General features: G+C 45.7%; 1 protein-coding gene across 1 annotated transcript in view; it reads right to left on the bottom strand.

Annotated features, from left to right (window-relative positions):
- The window catches only part of C24H16orf96 (chromosome 24 C16orf96 homolog), a 62,818-nt gene that overhangs the window by 45,858 nt on the left and 517 nt on the right, over positions 1–16,443 (bottom strand). Inside the window, exon 2 of the mRNA XM_069569547.1 lies at positions 6,079–6,130. The gene's annotated coding sequence lies outside the window, so the exon portion shown is untranslated. The remainder of the gene's footprint in view (positions 1–6,078; positions 6,131–16,443) is intronic.

Raw genomic sequence — 16,443 nt, 5'->3', positions numbered from 1 at the left:
TAAAAATTAACGAATCAATTAATTTCTGGCTGTGCTGGGTCTGCAGTGCTTCACAAGCTTTGCTCTAGCTGCGGCGAGCAGGGGCTGTTCTCTGTCGCCGTGGGACGCGGGCGTCTCATTGGGGTGGCTTCTCGTGCTGTGGAGCGCATGCTCCAGGTCCCGCAGCCTTCAGCAGCTGATGCACGTGGGCCCAGGAGGTGTGTCTCAAGGGCTCTAGAGCACGGGCTCAGTAGTTGTGGTGCACAGGCTGAGCTGCTCTGTGGCATTTGGGTTTTTCTTGGATCAGGGATCGAACCTGTATCTCCTGCATTGGCAGTGGATTCTTCACCGCGGAGCCACCAGGGAACACCCTCCTTCCTTCTTAAGGCTGAATAATATCCCCGTATATGTAAGCCACACATTGCTTATCCACCCATCTGCTGATGGTAACAGACACTTGGGCTGTTTCCATATTTTGGCTATAGTGAATGCTGCTGCTGTGACCATAGGTGTATTTGAAATGCCTGTTTAAGTTTCTGCTTTCAGTTCTCTTGGGTACATACCCCAAAATGGAGGTGCTGAATCATATAGTAATTGCACGCTTAGTTTTTTGAGGGACTGCCATACTGTGGTGCACCATCCGACATCCCCAGCAGCAATACACAAAGGTTCCGATTGCTCTACATCCACACCACAACGTGCCATTTTCTGCTTTTCTGATTATAACCATTCTAATGCTGCTGCTGCTGCTGAGTCGCTTCAGTCATCCCCGACTCTTTGCGACCCCATGGACTGCAGCCTGCCAGGCTCCTCTGTCCATGGGATTCTCCGGGCAGGAATACTGGAGTGGGTTGCACGCTCTCCCTCCAGGACATCTTCCCAACCTAGGGATCGAAAGCACATCTCCTGCGTCTCCTGCATTGGCAAGCGGGTTCTTTACCACTAGAGCCACCTGGGAAGCCCAGCCATTCTAATACGTGAGAGGTAATACCTCATTGGGGCTTTGACTTTATTTCCCTAATGAGCAAACTGAGGGAGATAGTGAAGGACAGGGAAGTCTGGCGTGCTGCTGTTCATGGGGTCACAGAGAGTCAGACAGGACTTGGCAACTGAACGACAACAATTAGGGATGTTGAGCATCTGTCCACGTGCATGTTGTTAGCCATCTGTATGCCTTCTTTCACAATATATTTTATTTATTTATTTGGCTGCGGCGGGTCTTAGTTGGGGCACTTAGGCTGTTTGTCGTGTCATGTGGGATCTTTCAAGCGGCGCAGACTTTCTAGTTCTGGTGCAAGGGCTCAGTAGCTGTGGTGCATGGCTTAGCTGCTCTGCAGCCTGTGGGATCTTGCTGGGCCAGGGATCAAACCTTTGTCCCCTGCATTGGCAGGCGGACTCCAAACACTGGAAAAGGAACTGGTATCTGAAAAGAAACAGACACTTGAACACCTTATTGCCAAATTCAGACTGAAATTGAAGAAAGTGGAGAAAACCACTAGACCATTCAGGTATGACCTAAATCAAATCCCTTATGATTATACAGTGGAAGTGAGAAATAGATTTAAGGGACTAGATCTGATAGATAAAGAGTACCTGATGAACTATGGTCTGAGGTTCGTGACATTGTATAGGAGACAGGGATCAAGACCATCCCCATGGAAAAGAAATGCAAAAAAGCAAAATGGCTGTCTGGAGAGGCCTTACAAATAGCCGTGAAAAGAAGAGAAGCAAAAAGCAAAGGAGAAAAGGAAAGATATAAGCATCTGAATGCAGAGTTCCAAAGAACAGGAAGAAGAGATAAGAAAGCCTTCCTCAGCAATCAATGCAAAGAAACAGAGGAAAACAACAGAATGGGAAAGACTAGAGATCTCTTCAAGAAAATTAGAGATACCAAGGGAACATTTTGTGCAAAGATGGGCTCGATAAAGGACAGAAATGGTATGGACCTAACAGAAGCAGAAGATATTAAGAAGAGGTGGCAAGAATACACAGAAGAACTGTACAAAAAAGATCTTCACGACCAAGATAATCACGATGGTATGATCACTCACCTAGAGCCAGATATCCTGGAATGTGAAGTCAAGTGGGCCTTAGAAAGCATCACTACGAACAAAGCTAGTGGAGGTGATGGAATTCCAGTTGAGCTCTTTCAAATCCTGAAAGATGATGCTGTGAAGGTGCTGTGCTCAATATGCCAGCAAATTTGGAAAACTCAGCAATGGCCACAGGACTGGAAAAGGTCAGTTTTCATTCCAATCCCAAAGAAAGGCAATGCCAAAGAATGCTCAAACTACCGCACAATTGCACTCATCTCACACGCTAGTAAAGTAATGCTCAAAATTCTCCAAGCCAGGGTTCAGCAATACGTGAACCGTGAACTTCCGGATGTGCAAGCTGGTTTTAGAAAAGGCAGAGGTACCAGAGATCAAAATGCCAACATCTGCTGGATCATGGAAAAAGCAAGAGTTCCATAAAAACATCTATTTCTGCTTTATTGACTATGCCAAAGCCTTTGACTGTGTGGATCACAAGAAACTGTGGAAAATTCTGAAAGAGATGGGAATACTAGACCACCTGACCTGCCTCTTGAGAAACCTATATGCAGGTCAGGAAGCAACAGAACTGGACATGGAACAACAGACTGGTTCCAAATAGGAAAAGGAGTATGTCGAGGCTGTATATTGTCACCCTGCTTATTTAACCTCTATGCAGAGTACATCATGAGAAACGCTGGGCTGGAAGAAACACAAGCTGTAATCAAGATTGCCGGGAGAAATATCAATAACCTCAGATATGCAGATGACACCACCCTTATGGCAGAAAGTGAAGAGGAACTCAAAAGCCTCTTGATGAAAGTGAAAGAGGAGAGTGAGAAAGTTGGCTTAAAGCTCAACATTCAGAAAACAAAGATCATGGCATCTCGTCCCATCACTTCATGGGAAATAGATGGGGAAACAGTGGAAACAGTGTCAGAGTTCATATTTTTGGGCTCCAAAATCACTGCAGATGGTGACTGCAGCCATGAAATTAAAAGACACTTACTCCTTGGAAGGAAAGTTATGACCAACCTCGATAGTATATTGAAAAGCAGAGACATTACTTTGCCAACAAAGGTCCATCTAGTCAAGGCTATAGTTTTTACAATAGTCATTCATGGATGTGAGAGTTGGACTGTGAAGAAAGCTGAGCGCCAAAGAATTGATGCTTTTGAACTGTGGTGTTGGAGAAGACTCTTGAGAGTCCCTTGGACTGCAAGGAGATCCAACCAGTCCATTCTAAAGGAGATCAGTCCTGGGTGTTCTTTGGAAGGAATGATGCTGAAGCTGAAACTCCAGTAATTTGGCCACCTCATGCGAAGAGTTGACTTACTGGAAAAGACTCTGATGCTGGGAGGGATTGGGGGCAGGAGGAGAAGGGGACTATAGAGGATGAGATGGCTGGATAGCATCACCGACTTGATGGACATGAGTTTGGGTGAACTCCGGGAGGTGGTGATGGACAGGGAGGCCTGGCGTGCTGCGATTCATGGGGTTGCGAAGAGTCGGACACAACTGAGCGACTGAACTGAACTGAACTGAGTCTGTAGTCTACCAGGCTCCTCCGTCCATGGCATCCTCCAGGCAAGAGTACTGGAGTGGGTTGCCATTTCTTCCTTCAAGTAAAACCAGCTCTTGTGCCCTTTAATCAAGCATCAGTAATTTGCTGTTATCTTCTTTAGGCTTCTATTCTTCCTCTCCCATCTCTCTGCATTGCCAGAGACCCAACCCTTGAGGAGAGGGACTGGGACACAGTGTGATAGAGGAGCCACTGGATCAGAAGGTTGGCAATCAGAGGACTGAATTCTAGATCTGCCCTGTGAGCTTCCCTCGTCATAAAAATGAGCAGTCACTTCCTTGCACCAGGGCCTGTTCTCTGTGTCCTAGCTTGGGATCAGCACAGGGGATGAAGCAGGGAGTCAGATGTCTGGGTGAACTTGGGTGAGTCTTTAATTTTCCTCTGGGTTTGAGCCTTGATTTCCTCATCTGTCCAGTGGATGGGGTTGGGGGTGGGCAGTGAAAAGGCAATATAAAAGAAGGGTTACTAAAGGAGTCAAATGGTATTTATTAAATGCCTGGCATGGTTTTCGACAAATGGCCAGCCTAGCTATTCGACAGATAGAGAAACTGAGGCCCAGAGTGCTAGTGGTAAAGAGTTTGCCTGCCAGTTCAAGAGACATAAGAGATATGAGTCGATCCCTGGGTCGGGAAGATCCCCTGGAGGGGGAAATGGCAATTTGCTCCATATTCTTGTCTGGGAAGTTCCATGGACGGAGGAGCCTGATGGGGTATAGTCCATGGGGTGGCAAAGAGTGGGACACAACTGAGCACACACGCACACCCACTACCAGAGTAGGCAGTGGGCGCTTGCTAAACTGGATGACAGGCGCAAAGCAGATGACATGTGAAAGAGAGCTGTTAACTCCCGTGGGCCGTATTAATGACAGAAATGCAACAAAATAGATGTCAACATTGAAATCATTCATGTGTCCATTTAGAATCTTTCGAAGTTAGGTTCGAAGGTCTGGCAATACCACGTGTTCTCGAGGATGTGACCAGCAGAACCCTGATGCTCTGGGGGAGTGTATGTTGGCAGAAGGACTTTGGGAAACCTTGTGTCAGGATCTACAAAGCTGAACAAAGGAGCACCCTGTGACCCAGCCTCTCCCCCTCAACGGGCACCTGACAGAATTATGCTCACGCCATGCACTGGAAAGCTTGTGACAGCACAATGAGAATAGCCAAAAATTCCCACCTGGGAATAACCTGGATGCCCATGAGCAGCAAAACAAACAAACTTCGGTCTGTTCACACGATGGACTATCACACGACTGTGAGAATGAACGCTGACAACTGTGTAGAGCACTATGGATGACTCATAGGCGCAAGACTGAGCCAAAGAAGCCAGAGTCAAGAGCTCATGCCACGAGAATCCATTTCTATAAAAATTACAGAAAGGAAGAAAGCTAATCTTCGCTGCTACAAATCAGGAGCATGGTGACCCCAGGGTGACCTCGTGCTTGGAAGGCAGTGCAAGTCAGGTCGCTGGGAGGTGGGCCCACTGGCATGCTTGGTTTATGGAAGCACATCATGCTGCACCTGTTCTTATCGGTGTCAAAGGGCTGGGAACCTGCAACGATTCAAACAAATCAATCACCCAACAGTGTGGGTCCCACAGGGGTGGCGGCTTCCCCTCCTGTCCCATGCAAAGTGAGGGCCTGCGTCCAATGGCTTCCTTTCTCGCCCCTTCGTGCTGGCTCTCGTTACCTGCGGAGGGCGGCAAGGGTGCTGGGGGATCAGCCTAGAGCCACAGGAGCTGGCTCTGCCGGTCACTGGCTCCGAAACTCTGAGCACACCACCTCTCTGCTCAACTTAGGTAAACTTGCACAGGATCCTTGAGAGGATGGAGGGAGGAATGTGCATTAAAAGCTTAGCCTGGGGACTTTCCTGGTGGTCTGGTGGCTAAGAATCTGCCTTGCAACGCAAGGGACATCAGTTCGATCCCTGGTCTGGGAAGAACCCACATGCCGTGGAGCAACAAAACCAGTGTGCCACAACTACTCAGCCAGCACTCCTGAGCCAGGAAGCTGCAGCCTGCACGCCTAGAGCCCGTGCTCCACGACAAAAGAAGCTTGAGCACCACAACGAACAGTAGCCCCCATTCACCAAAACTGGAGAAATTTTGTGCACGAAGACCCACCACAGCCAAAAAATTTACCAAAAAAATAAATACATCTTAAAAAAAAAAAAAGACTCTGATCTTCCAATGCAGGGGGCCCAGGTTCGATCCCTAGTCAGGCAACTAAGATCCCACAAGCCGTGTGTTGCGGCCAAAAGAGCTTAGTGCAAAGCACCTGGTGCAAAGGAAGTCCTCAGTGCTGTTAGTTGTGTCTCTGAGAATGATCACTAGATTGTATTTGAGGCTTTCAAGCCAGTGCGCATCAGCCTGGTGGGTGGAGGCGGGGTGGCAAGGAGGACGCGGAGGACTGTGGGAGGAGAGAGGCACCCACAGGGGCTCAGGCTCTGTTCCAACGAGCCGAAGCCTCCAGGTAACCCTCCTTACCTGGAGTGTTAGATTACACAGCTGTACTCAATTCACTCCAGTTGCCTCCAACCTGTAACAGAAGATACAAAAATAGGTTGCTGCTGCTGCTGCTAAGTCACTTCAGTTGTGTCCAACTCTGTGTAACCCCATAGACGGCAGCCCACCAGGCTCCCCCGTCCCTGGGATTCTCCAGGCAAGAACACTGGAGTGGGTTGCCATTTCCTTCTCCAACGCATGAAAGTGAAAAGGGAAAGTGAAGTCACTCAGTCGTGTCTGACTCTTAGCGACCCCATGGACTGCAGCCTACCAGGCTCCTCCGTCCATGGGATTTTCCAGGCAAGAGTACTGGAGTGGGGTGCCATCGCCTTATCCGACAAAAACAGGCAAGATGAATCTATTCATAGAAGCTTGGCTGGTGGCTTCCTCCTGCAGGGTGACAGTGAATGGACGAGGGGACAGGGAGCCTGCTGGGGAGAAGAGGTCACGCTCTGTGTCTTGAGTGAGGTTCGTGAAAATGCATCAAGCTCGATACTTAAGATGTTCACCTTTCCTTTGGGTCTCAATGTCAGAATCAGGCCCAATTTTAGCTCTGGCCTAAGAGAACTAAACAAAGAAGGCCAAACACTACCCTGGCCCCCTTGTTCTATAATGCGGGCTCCAAGTCAGGAAGGACAGGCCACAGAGGAAGCCACTTCCCCACGTGTGTCATCGTTTTGCCAGCAGAGGGCGCTAGTTCAGAGAGGATGGAGGCACTCTGATTTTCCCCACTATGGGCTATTTTCTGCACAACCTGGGAAGCAAACAGGAAGGTTATCTGGAAGCCCATGGGCTGCTCAGTTGAAGGCCAACAGGAGTTCATCTAGAGCCAGGATGACCTAACGGCAGGGGCTGAAAGCACCCATTGGCCAAAGGCGTGCTGGCCCTAAGGCACTCCAGCTGCCCCAGTTCACTCCAGTTCAGTCGCTCAGCTGTGTCCAACTCTTTGCAAATCCATGGACTGAAGCACACCAGGCTTCCCTATCCATCACCAACTCCCAGAGCTTACTCAAACTCATGTCCATCGAGTTGGTGATGCCATCCAACCGTCTCATCCTCTGTTGTCCCCTTCTCCTGCCTTCAATCTTTCCCAGCATCAGGGTCTTTTAAAATGAGCCAGTTCTTCATGTGAGGTGGCCAAAGTATTGGAGTATCAGCTTCAGAATTATCCTTCCGATGAAATTCAGGACTGAGTTCCTTTAGGATCCCAGCTGCCTCAGTTAAGGTAAAATCAGGACTAAGAATAAAGGGCAGATGGCTTCGAAGTTCAGGTGTGAGGTCGGTGGCAGGTGGAGAAGAGGTAGGTTTGGGTGCGTTAGGGAGGAGGGAGTGGTCTGCAGAAAGTGAATGCTCCCCAGGAAAGGGTGGGACAGGCAGATATCCTGCAGGACAGCTAAGGACAGCTCTTGCCACTTCCTGGGAGGGTCGGATGTAGCAACATGTTAAGAATGAATAAATCTACACGGTGGGTATATCGGGATTCATGATTCTCATCTTGTCACTTCTCTACGTGTCTGAATTTTTTTTCCTGGCTGAAAGCTTTTTTGCTGTTTGTTGGTTTAAGTGATCCTGTCCTCATTGCTCTTTTTTTGTATATTAAAAAATTTTTTATTTACTTATTTGGCTGCACTGGATCTTAATTGCACCATGTAAACTCTTTAGCTGAGGCATGTGGGATCTAGTTCCCTGACCAGGGACTGAACCCAGGTCCCCTGCAATGGGAGCACAGAGTCTTAGCCATTGGACCATCAGTGAAACCCTCTATTAGTTGATGGGTTGTTTCCATTCTTTTGCCTACAGTGAACATTCATGCTATGAGTATGAATGCTATGGACATTAGTGTATGGGTTTTTGTGTGGACATATTTTTCATTTCTCTTGGGTATATTCTTAGGGGTATAATTGCAAGTGACCCTATATTTAATCTTTTGATGAACATTTGCCTTTAGTTTTAAGTCAGATACAATTCAATCATCTCATTTATTCCTTGATTCCTTTAATAGCAAGGGGGAAATGGCAACTTCATTTTTGTGAGCGAAGGAATGGAGGCCCAGGGCATTGAAAGGACAGCAGATACTAACACTTCCATTTGTATAGAGTGTCAGTAAGTGCCAAGATCCATGCAAAGTGACCTAACTGCAGTAAACCAGTCCATCCTCACAACAGCCCCATGAGGCTGGTCTTATATTCAATCCCATCTTGTGGTTGGAAAAATTAAGTACTTTGAACGAGGCCACACAGCCGTACGGTCCAAGACTTAAATCCAGTTCCATCTTAATAAACTTAGGCTTTCAGTGGTGCTCAAGGCGAAAGCGAAAGTGTTAGTTGCTCAGTTAGTCAGACTCTGTGGCGCCATGAATTGTAGCCCGCCAGCCTTCTCTGTCCATGGAATTCTCCAGGGAAGAATACTGGAGTGGGTTGCCATTTCCTGCTCCAGGGTATCTCCCCGACCCAGGGATCGAACCTGGGTCTCCCTCTGCCGTTTGGTGGACTCTGGAGGATCAGCAAATCCCCACCAGCCTCTGGCATGGTAAGGTTTGCCTGTACTCTTCTACTGCACGGGACACTCTGGACCACCCTTGACCTCCCTCCTCTCGGACCCTTCTCAGTCTCCACAATTCTTCCCTCTGGATCCATCCTAGGGCCCGCTCCCTTCCTAATGGGTCTTCCTGCCTCCAGTCTCTGCCCCTTCCTCACTGCCAGAATGCTGTCTAAAGCACAGATCTGGTCACATCACTCAGCTTAAAATCCTCACCACTCCCCACTACGACCAAACAGGGTCAGTGCTACTTGCCATAGACTGGTCCAGAAGACCAGTCTTTCCTTGACCAGCACCCTCCCATTTAATATCCTGTGCAGAACTGCTGGCATTTTCCCAGAGATTCTTGGCGTCACTTCTCTGGGACTTTACGGGAGCAGTTCTCACTGCCTGAGCGCCCTTCCCCACTTCTTCCACCTGGGGATCTGTCACACATCTGTCAAGTCCCAAGTTCAATGTCTATCTCCTCTCAGAAGCTCTCTCCATTGGAGTGCTTCCTCCCTGACTTCGCAAAGCACTTGGTCTTGCAGTCTTCAACACAAGCTACTATATTAGCATCCCTAGCTGGACTGTGCACTTTGAGAACAGAGACTGGGCTTTATTCCATTCTGTGTATTTCCAGGCCTGGAACAAGATCCTGCTTGGTTGAATGAGTAAATGAATAAATGTTTGATATCTACACTGTCTCATACAATAGCTACAAGCTGCATGTGGCTATTAAGCCTATGAGATGCAGCTGAACCGATCTGAGATGTGTAAAATAAGTATAAAATACACTGGATTTTGAAGACTTGGTGTGAGAAAAATAAGAATGCAAAATATCTCACTGATAATTTTTTGTTAATTAAATATTGAAACAATAATATTTTGCATTGTGTTGTGTGTGTGTGAGCTCAGTTATGTCCAACTCTTTGTGACCCCATGGCCTGTAACCCACCAGGCTCCTCTGTCCATAGAATTTTCCAGGCAAGAATACTGGAGTGGGTTGCTATTTCCTCCTACTCCAGGGGATCTTCCTGACCCAGGGATGGAACCCGAATTTCTTGTCTCCTTCATTGGCAGGATTCTTTACCACTGAGCCACCTGGGAAGCCCAATATTTTGCATATATTAAGTTAAACAGAGTTAATCTCATCTGTTTCTTTTTACCTTTTAAACATAATTAGTAGAGACTTTCAAAACTACATGTGTGCTGGTCTCCCCACTTCCTAATTGCTTCTTGGTCTAAACCGTGCCCCGCACAGCAATCAGAATAATTTTTTTAAAGTCAATCAAATCATATACAGTTGAGTTTCATTGTTAGTGGTATTTATGTTCTATAAAGCTGTTGCAACTCCCCAGCCATAAAAAGGAATGAAATAATGCCATTTGCAGAAACATGGAGAGACCTAGGGATGGTCATATTAAGTAAGTTAGAAAAACAAATATCAGGGACTTCCCTGGTGGTCCAGTGTCTAAGACTCCCCATTCCCAATGCAGGGGCCTGGGTTTGATCCCTGGTCAGGGAACTAGATCCTACGTGTTACAATGAAGATCGAAGATCCCACATGCCACACAAGACCTGGACAAATAAATTAATAAATATTTTTTTAAAAAAGAAAAACAAATATCATATGATATTACTTATATGTGGAATCTAAAATATGACACAAATTGGGAATTCCTTGGCGGTCCAGAGAATTAGGACTCCGTGCTTTCACTGCCAATGGTGTGCATTCAATCCCTGGTCAGTGAACTAAGATCCAGCAAGTTGCGAGGCACAGTCATAAACAAAAAATTTAAAAGTAAAATAAACATAGAAAACTCGCAGGCTCATGGTTACTAAAGGGGAAAGAGGGTGGGGGAGTATGAATTAGGAAGTTGGGATTAGCAGAAACAAAGTACTATATATCAGTTCATTTCAGTTCAGTTCAGTTGCTCAGTCGTGTCAGACTCTGCGACCCCATGAATCCCAGCACGCCAGGCCTCCCTGTCCATCACCAACTCCCGGAGTTCACCCAAACTCACGTCCATCGAGTCAGTGATGCCATCCAGCTATCTCATCCTCTGTCATCCTCTTCTCCTCCTGCCCCCAATCCCTCCCAGCATCCGAGTCTTTTCCAATAAGTCAACTCTTCTCATGAGGTGGCCAAAGTACTGGAGTTTCAGCTTCAGCATCATTCTTTCCAAAGAAATCCCAGGACTCATCTCCTTCAGAATGGACTGGTTGGATCTTGCAGTCCAAGGGACTCTCAAGTCTTCTCTAACACCACTGTTCAAAAGCATCAATTCTTCAGCACTCAGCTTTCTTTACAGTCCAACTCTCACATCCATACATGACCACTGGAAAAACCATAGCTGTGACTAGATGGACCTTTGTTGGCAAAGTAATGTCTCTGTTTTCAATATGCTATCTAGATTTGGTCATAACTTTTCTTCCAAGGAGTAAGTGTCTTTTAATTTCATGGCTGCAATCACCATCTGCAGTGATTTTGGAGCCCAGAAAAATAAAGTCTGACACTGTTTCCACTGTTTCCCCATCTATTTCCCATGAAGGGATGGGACCAGATGCCATGATCTTCATTTCCTGAACGTTGAGCTTTAAGCCAACTTTTTCACTCTCCTCTTTCGCTTTCATCAAGAGGCTTTTTAGTTCCTCTTCACTTTCTGCCATAAGGGTGGTGTCATCTGCATATCTGAGGTTATTGATATTTCTCCTGGCAGTCTTGATTACAGCTTGTGCTTCTTCCAGCCCAGCGTTTCTCATGATGTACTCTGCATGTAAGTTAAATAAGCAGGGTGACAATATACAGCCTTGATGTACTCCTTTTCCTATTTGGAACCAGTCTGTTGTTCCATGTCCAGTTCTTACTGTTGCTTCCTGACCTGCATATAGGTTTCTCAAGAGGTAGGTCAGGTTGTCTGGTATTTCCCATCTCTTTCAGAATTTTCCACAGTTTATTGTGATCCACACAGTCAAAGGCTTTGGCGTAGTCAATAAAGCAGAAATAGATGTTTTTCTGCAACTCTCTTGCTTTTTCCATCATCCAATGGACGTTGGAAATTTAATTTCTGGTTCCTCTGCCTTTTCTAAAACCAGCTGGAACATCCGGAAGTTCACAGTTCACATATTGCTGAAGTCTGGCTTGGACAATTTTGAGCATTACTTTACTAGCGTGTGAGATGAGTGCAATTGTGCGGTAGTTTGGGCATTCTTTAGCATTGCCTTTCTTTGGGATTGGAATGAAAACTGATCTTCCAGTCCTGTGGCCATTGCTGAGTTTTCCAAATTTGCTGGCATATTGAGTGCAGCACTTTCACAGCATCATCTTTCAGGATTTGAAAGAGCTCAACTGGAATTCCATCACCTCCACTAGCTTTGTTCGTAGTGATGCTTTCTAAGGGCCACTTGACTTCACATTCCAGGATGTCTGGCTCTAGGTGAATGACCACACCATCGTGATTATCTTGGTCGTGAAGATCTTTTTTGTACAGTTCTTCTGTGTGCTCTTGCCACCTTTTCTTAATATCTTCTGCTTCTGTTAGGAGGTCCATACCATTTCTATCCTTTATCGAGCCCCGTTGCATGAAACGTTCCCTTGGTATCTCTAATTTTCTTGAAGAGATCTCTAGTCTTTCTCATTCTGTTGTTTTCCTCTATTTCTTTGCATTGATCGCTGAGGAAGGCTTTCTTATTTCTTCTTCCTATTCTTTGGAACTCTGCATTCAGATGCTTATATCTTTCCTTTTCTCCTTTGCTTTTCACTTCTCTTCTTTTCACAGCTATTTGTAAAGCCTCCCCAGACAGCCATTTTGCCTTTTTGCATTTCTTTTCCATGGGGATGGTCTTGATCCCTGTCTCCTGTACAATGTCACGAACCTCAGACCATAGTTCATCAGGTACTCTTATCTATTAGATCTAGTCCCTTAAATCTATTCCTCACTTTAGGTCATTCCTGAATGGTCTAGTGGTTTTCCCTACTTTCTTCAGTTTAAGTCTGAATTTGGCAATAAGGAGCTCATGATCTGAGCTACAGTCAGCTCCTGGTCTTGTTTTTGCTGACTGTATAGAGCTTCTCCATCTTTGGCTGCAAAGAATATAATCAATCTGATTTCGGTGTTGACCATCTGGTGATGTCCATGTGTAGAGTCTTCTCTTATGTTGTTGGAAGAGGGTGTTTGCTATGACCAGTGCATTATCTTAGCAAAACTCTATTAAGCCTTTGCCCTGCTTCATTCTGTATTCCAAGGTCAAATTTGCCTGTTACTCCAGGTGTTTCTTGACTTCCTACTTTTGCATTCCAGTCCTCTATAATGAAAAGAACATCTTTTGGGGGTGTTTGTTAGTTCTAAGGTCTTGTAGGTCTTCATAGAACCATTCAACTTCAGCTTCTTCAGCATTGCTGGTTGGGGCATAGACTTGGATTACTGTGATACTGAATGGTTTGCCTTGGAAACTAACAGAGATCATTCTGTTGTTTTTGAGATTGCATCCAAGTACTGTGTTTCAGACCCTTGATGACCATGATGGCTACTCCATCTCTTCTAAGGGATTCATGCCCGCAGTAATAGATATAATGGTCATCCGAGTTAAATTCACCCATTCCAGTCCATTTTAGTTTGTTGATTCCTAGAATGTTGACATTCACTCGTCTCCTGTTTGACCACTTCCAATTTGCCTTAATTCATGGACGTAACATTCTAGGTTCCTACGCAACATTGCTCTTTACTGCATCAGACCTTGCTTCTATCACCAGTCACATCCACAGCTGGGTATTGTTTTTGCTTTGGCTCCATTCCTTCATTCTTTCTGGAGTTATTTCTCCACTGATCTCCAGTAGCATATTGGGCACCTACTGACCTGGGGAGTTCCTCTTTCAGTATCCTATCATTTTGCCTTTTCATACGGTTCATGGGGTTCTCAAGGCAAGAATACTGAAGTGGTTTGCCATTCCCTTCTCCAGTAGATCACATTCTGTCAGACCTCTCCACCATGACCCGCCGGTCTTGGGTGGCCCCACACAGCATGGCTTAGTTTCATTGAGTTACACAAGGCTGTGGTCCTAGTGTGATTAGATTGACTAGTTTTCTGTGATTATGGTTTCAGTCTTACTTGGGTTTCTCTAACCTTGGACGTGGGGTATCTCTTCACGGCTGCTCCAGCAAAGCGCAGCCGCTGCTCCTTACCTTGGACGATGGGTTATCTCCTCACCACTGCCCCTCCTGACCTTGAACGTGGAGTAGCTCCTCTAGGCCCTCCTGCGCAGCCACTCCTCCTCAGGCGTCGGGTAGCTCCTCCCAGCCGCCAACCCTGACCTCGGTTGTCGGGTAGCTCCTCTTGGAGTTCCTGAGCCGTCGTAGCCTGGCACTCTGGGCCGCTGCCCCTGACCTCGGACATAGGGTAGCTCCTCTTGGCTGTGCTTGTGTGCCATCGCAGCTGCCGGCGACGACGCACAAGTACTATATATAAAACATATAAATAACAAGGTCCTATGGTATAGCACAGGAGAAGGCAATGGCACCCCACTCCAGTACTCTTGTCTGGAAAATCCCATGGACAGAGGAGCCTGGAAGGCTGCAGTCCTTGGGGTCGATAAGGGTTGGACACGACTGAGCGACTTCACTTTCCCTTTTCATTTTTATGCATTGGAGAAGGAAATGGCAACCCACTCCAGTGTTCTTGCCTGGAGAATCCCAGGGACGGAAGAGCCTTGTGAGCTGCCGTCTATGGGGTCACAGAGTCGGACACGACTGAAGCGACTTAGCAGCATGGTATAGCATAGGGAACTATATTCAATATCTTGTAGTAAACCATAATGGAAAAGAATATGAAAAAGAATATATTGTATAACTGAATCACTTTGCTGTACACCAGAAATGAAAACAACATTGTAAATCAACTATATTTCAATTTTTTTAAAAAGTGGTGGGAATTCCCTCACCAGGGAATTGTGGTTAGGATCAGTGCTTTCTCTGCCAGAGTCCCGGTTCAATCCCTGGTCAAGGAACTAAGATTCTGCAAGCCATTCGGAGTGGGAAAAAAAGAAAAAAAGAAAGCAGGAACATTATCTGGGTATATTAAAAATGACCAAAGACTTAGATATTAATAAAAAACTATATCTAAATCCCTAATTACCTGATTAAGAAAAAAAGAAAATAAAAATTGTTCTTAAAAAAGTCACTGTAAATACTGAAATAATGAATACAGTAAGCCCCCTACATATGAAAATTCAAGTTTTTGAACTTTCAAAGATGTGAATGTGTGTTTGCACGTTCAGTCATGTACGTCAGTTCACGTGTCTGGCAAACATTGTCACATGCCTGCATCCTCTACAAGTGGCTGTGCTTTACTGTACAGTACTGTATATAGCACAGTAGTACAGCATCTTTATCTCAAGCCCAGGATGTCCAAAAGCAAGTGCAAAAGTAGCAGTGATGTAGCTATTACTGCTAAGAAGCATCAAGTGATAACAATCGAAGCAAAAGTGAAGATAATTGAGTGGAGCCACAAGAGGAAGAAGTAACTGAAGAACAGAAGAGGGTCACGATGCAGGAAATGGTATGGGGATTTTCTTATTTGAGGAAGCACTGTTAGGGTTTGAGGCACAGGCCCTGAACACAGAAAGGTACACAAAGGTTGCAGCAGCCATTCAGAATGCAATCCAGTGCTACCTGGCATCTGTGATGACAAAAAAAGTTACTACCCAGACATCACTGGATTGTGTTCTCAGGAGGGTAGATAGAATTGAATCCAGCAAGGAACCGGAACTTGTGCCATCTGTGTCAGGTGTGAGTGAAACTGCGGCTTGCCCTCCGTCTCCTATTGCTGATGATCCATCAGCTCTGCTATCTCCCACCCCCTCCTTTCTCCAGTCAGTTACTCTTCTTGCCTCTTCACTCAATGCCGGCCCCTGTATACCAGCTGTTAAATAGTATACTACAGTGCTTTTCAAGCTACTGTCCTGTAAGATTAAAAATGTGTTCTTTATTTTTGTGTTTTTCATCTATTATTTGAATGAAATAATTAGAGTACAGTACTATTAGAGTACAGTACTGTATAGCCAATCGTGTCAGATTGGTACCTAGGCTAACTTTGTTGGACTTAAGGAACAAACTGGACTTACAAACTCATTCTCAGAATGAACTTGTTTGTATGTAGGGGAATTACTGTACTGAACCACTGCTCCCAGGGAAATGTAGGGTAAGATTCCTGTCAGCTACCCGTCACAATATTTGCATCAACTAATTAACACATAACCATGTTTTGAGTGTTTCTGTTTAAAAATACTTTATTTAATATATATTTCACTCAATAACACTGACCTCAAGACCAACAACACTATAACTGATGTCTGCATAGCTGACCTAACGTAAGTATTTTCTGTGTAAGAAATTCTGGTACTCAGAAAAACTGAACAGCACGTCAACACCATGCTCGGGGGCCATTTTAAACAGCAGAACCAATCAAAAGCACAAAAATGGGAATATGGCATTAACTATGCCCTCTAGAACTTCCCTGGCGGTCCAGTGGTTGGGACTCCACACTTCCAATGCAGGGGCACCAGTTGGATCCCTGGTCAGGGAACTAAGATCCCACATGCCTCACTGGGCCACACACACACAACAATTAATTTTAAAAATGCCTACTCACACGCTGAACAATAACAAAACACTTAACGGTATGAGAGCTGAAAGAAGACGGTGTGTTGTCTCATTTAAGCTCTGCTTGGAATCTCCATATCACGCAACCACCACCGTTCCCACCTGGGTTTGTCCACATAACGCCTATGTGCCTATAAAATAAATACTTGTGGAATAAAGAACACACGTG

The sequence above is a fragment of the Ovis canadensis genome, chromosome 24 (genome assembly GCF_042477335.2).
Source record: "Ovis canadensis isolate MfBH-ARS-UI-01 breed Bighorn chromosome 24, ARS-UI_OviCan_v2, whole genome shotgun sequence".
Classification (NCBI taxonomy): Eukaryota; Metazoa; Chordata; class Mammalia; order Artiodactyla; family Bovidae; genus Ovis; species Ovis canadensis.
This window is presented reverse-complemented; position numbering and strand designations above follow the sequence as displayed.